Here is a 4,902-nt window from a genome sequence, read left to right on the forward strand (position 1 = left end):
AATGCACAACAAGGGATCTCTAACCTTCCATGGTGGAAGGAGAATACTCTAAGATATGATTCGAGAGTCTTTGGCCAAAGCATATGAATATGACTAAGGAAGCTTGTTCCAAATCTTATTCAATTGAATCATATAGAGAAGTATCACATTGGATAGTAGACATGAAACAAACTATCACTTAAACAATGTGATTAAGAGTATTGTATTAGAGAAGGGCCGTATTGCATTGTAGTTGTAACTAGATAGGTTCTCCAACCATTTCTACTTAGCTTGGGTAACCATGACATGCTGCTAGGCGTCACCCATGGTTTGTGGAAGCCCTAAAGATTAGCAAACACTAATTTTAAGGGAGAATTGAAATGTGGTTTCAATTCACAATCAATCGTTAAGAGTAACATCGCCCACTACCTCGCTAATTGGAACCTAATGGATCGTACACCGAGTAAGGATATAAGTGAAGAAATTATATGAAATGGATAAGCAATTAAATGGTTTAATTGAAGAATGGTCAAGATTAATTAAATAGTTAATTAATTATACGAAACGTTCGTATTGGGCGTTTAAGTTAGTTTTGGGCTTCGGGGCACAAAAACGTTTTGGTCCACAAGGCCCATTATGTTTAAGTTGTATGACAACTAAAACAAAATGGGCAATTAAGCCCAATAACAACATATGGCCGGCCATAAGGGTGAGGGGTAGCAAACTTGTATTAATTACAAGTTTGCCACTCACATGAAATGAAGTATAAAATCAACATTATAGCTTTGTTTCACATTATGGGTTTTCTAATTGAATTTGGGTGAAACATATTCTCTCATTTTCTACATAGAGGCCGGCCACTTAGGGGAGGAACATCTAGCAATCTATTCTTCCCTAAGTCATCCATTTCATCTTCACACTACATCTTTGGTGTGGAGACTTAGAGACACCAAACCTTTGGTGTTTTGGAGAACAAATCCTCAAATCCTCAAAGTAGAAAAGGAGCACTAAAAGGGAGGAAATCACAAGGAAGATCCAAGGAGCAAGGAGGTGACTTGAAGGCCCTCCACTTGGGTGAATCCCTTGTGCAATCAAGGATGAGCTTCAAGGGTAAAGAATCTCTAAATTCTTATTCTCTTTAATATTGTTAAAGAGTCTTATGGTTCACCATATACTAGGCTTTGAAAGTCATGGGTTTTATGAATTGTTTTTGGATGCATGCCTACTTTAATTTGTTAATAGTTTGCCTATGTATTCAAATGTTCTTTACATGTTCTTAGCTAGGACATAAATTTTCCTTCATAATTCACATAAAACACAACCTCAAGGGCATTCTAAAATAGTTTGAGACCCATTGACCACAAGTCAACAGTCAATTAAAGATCGACAGTAGGGTCTACAACCCTGTATAACTCGACCCAGAAGATCCACATATCAGATTTCCAATCCGTAACTCCCAAAGATCCACAATATGCTTCAAGAATAACATATTAAAATTTCATTACGATCCAACGGTCGGATCTCCGCCAATTGCCTAAAACAAGTGGCCGTGAACATTTATTTTACTAACTTACAAATCCAATTCGGGAAAGATCCGTACGTTGGATTCTCGATCCATAAATTCCTATGATCTTTAAATATTACGTATTATAATGTGTCCAATTTTGGTGACGATCCAACGGTCGGATCGTCGATTCACATTTTTATCAAGTAATGTATCGTAACAAATTTAGGTTCCAACGATCAACCTACGTCATTCAAATAACAAATTTGGATTCAAGACATTCGACATAGCCTAAAAATAACATTGGCAGCCCACTGGCCACGCGCCGCCGCACGCGCCACCGCAGGTGGTGGTCGACCGCCCCAACTCGCTGGAAAATCCAACTATTTCCAAAAATTCTCAAACTTCACAGAAATGAAGACCTCAATGAGTGGAGCAACTTTCATACCTGCCACGAAGTCCAAAAGTGGACGGAAGATGGTCAATTGTTCCCACAAAGCCGGCAGGTGCCTAAAACTTCCCGGTGTCGATTCGTCTTCTACAGTGGTCAAACGGGGTCAAGGTTGGTTGGGTTTTGCTCCTGGGATGATGGGATACAAGGCCCAAGTGGTGGCATCGGCCATCACTTTGCCGATTTGCCGGAAAATCAAAAAAGGTGCCCGAAGCACCGTGAGAACCGCCAACTTTCGTGGCCTCAAACCGCCACATACCATGGTTAATCAAGGTGGTTCTTGGATGGGTTTTGTAGAGGGGAATGAAAGCTTCAAGATGGTGGTGGTGGCGTCGAAAAACTCCATCGGAGTTGGCCGGAATTGGCCTTGGAAAATGGGTGGTCACACAGGGTCGGGCACGGGTGCACGGGAAGCTTTCCCCTTTTTTTTTTTTTTTTTTTTTTTTTTTTTTTTTTCTTTCTTTTCTGATTGGGTCTCACCCTCTCCCTCTAATTTTAATTGGTTGCTTCCTATTTGTGCCTAAAATCTGATTGGCCACTTTCCCACAAGTTGGGAATTCAAATAATTTATAACTAAACTTTAAATAACCATTTTCAAACGTCCATAACTCTACCATTATAATCCGGACTCGCAAACAGTTTTCGCCTATGCGTTCACACCAACGAGTACTACAAGAATATGTTAAAAGAATAAGTCATACATCTTTCTAGACGATGGTCAACATAAGTCAAAATCTTTGTCTCTATGGCATTTTCGTAAATTCACGCTTTTAAAATAAAATAAAAACGTAACATTCGGAACGGGTTGTCACAAAAAGAATCTTTTACGTTATACCATGATTAAACTAAAGTCTATAAGAATTAGTGTATTGGCAGAATTTATGAATTATCATAAATCCTACGGGATGCACAAGTATGCGTACTATTATGGGATGCCTTAATTATATTTATGGCCATGAATAGTATTATATTGATTAGAATTATCGAATTACCATGGCATAATCATATTTATGTTAATTGCTTATTGTGCATGCTAGACTGGTGTTAGTACTCACTCAGGCTAGGGCCAGCCTTCATGTGTATGTTCACATCGCACCGATACCCTCACTTTGGATCTGTTGTAGGTGTCAGTCTTGTCTTAGATTGCTATAAGCAATTATGACTCGTATGTGATGCGCATAGCACCAATCTTCATGTGATTGTAGTACTAAAGTGTAAATCATTATTACACTTAGAGCGCAAGTTTTTTTAGTAATTCAAAATGATTTAATAACTTTTTTCTTAACGTGTTGAAATGGGTTACTCGCGTGTAAACTTGTTAAGGACCCATTCTTAACAGGTTCTTATCGTGTGACCTAATAACGATCCAATTAGTTATTGTGCTGATCCAAAACCCGTTATTTTCGTGTCGTGTTAATGGGTCGTGTAAGAAATTGCCAGGTCTACTTTTCTTCTTAAACTATGGGTTTTTGTCCTATCTTGAATTTTACCCTAGCCAAGTTTTGTGAGTTTTACTACTTATGCATTCTTCTGTTTATTTTTTAAACTCACATTTGCTTATTGTGCCGACTAAACGAGACAACTTCATCAAATATTCACATTAAGACCTGATATGCCATTTACTTGAGTATTTACACAATCAAGGTGAGTGTTCCAGTCCAATTTCATTAAGAGTGTGATTGTGTAAATTCTAGTAGATTAGATCTAGAATATCTTTTCTTGTATAACTTGTATTACTCAGAGAGCAAGTTTTTCTCTCCCTTATTAGTATAAAGAAAGGCACAAGGCATGAGGAATGACATATACAAAATTCCTTAAATCCTTCTCTCTGGTCGATCTTCGTCACTAAATTTAAGGGTGTGCTATCCACACACCATTTTTTACTTCTCACACAACCCTTGTTTATGTCATTTGATCTTCTTCAATTCATCTGATTCGACAGTCGAAAACTCAAAAGATGTGAGAGAAGTAAAAAGGAGTGTGTGGATATCACACCCCTAAATTTATACTACAATATTGATTTATAAGTCTTATCTTTATTGTCCCAACGGCTAGCCTTGAACAGTACATTTCTATTTGTTACATTTCTTAGGGTTATACTTTTATTAGTATTTAATACTATGTTTTGTGAATATGAATTAAGTTACAAAGCCAAAGGTTATAAAAAGGGAGGAGGTGCAGCCGATCTTTGAGAGATAAATATATACTTCATTCTATCACTTGTTACTCATCGTGTTCTTATTTTCGTTTTCTTTGTTGGGTTCCATTCTTTTGGCTTCGCTTTAACTTTGTTATTATGAGTGCACACCTAGCAAAGTTCTTTGATTGTTTCTACTTCTATAGCTTTATTTGTATGATGGGCGATTCGGTTTGGTTGAAAATATTACATTTTCGTAATTAACGAGCAAGTTTTTTGAGGGAGTTCAGCTTAGATAGATAAGAATGATAAAAGAAAACACATTTATTATAGCAACTTTTTAGTCTCTCTTGACTTTTGAAAATGATTCTTCTTCTTTTAGTAGTATTAGTAAATGCATGAATAAGAATGATATTAGCTATTTGTAAATTTATTAGATTAACCATAAAACTCAATGACTTGTAACCTCTAAAGTATCACTAACTAATGTATATGTCAAACAGTAATTGGTCTGAAGTTTCATCCAATAGGTCCATCTTAGGATGAATTTTTTAGTATGTCTAAAACACAGACACATAAACTATATATCATTATATCAACGAATGGACAACCACTTGTATAATAGTATATGATATACCGTCTCGTATTTTGCCACATGTAAAAATCTCTGCCGACTTAGGAAACTAGTCTTGGGCCTTTGAATATCCTACTGCGTGTTTCAAAATACAAGTACAACAAAATCCAACAAATCTAAGGGGAAGAAGACAGAGAGAGAGAGAGAGAGAGAGGTGATGAGGTGATAAAATGAGGGAGAACGAAAACGAGAGGCCC

This window comes from Pyrus communis, chromosome 16 (assembly GCF_041283825.1).
Source record: "Pyrus communis isolate YQ-2024b chromosome 16, ASM4128382v1, whole genome shotgun sequence".
Classification (NCBI taxonomy): domain Eukaryota; kingdom Viridiplantae; phylum Streptophyta; class Magnoliopsida; order Rosales; family Rosaceae; genus Pyrus; species Pyrus communis.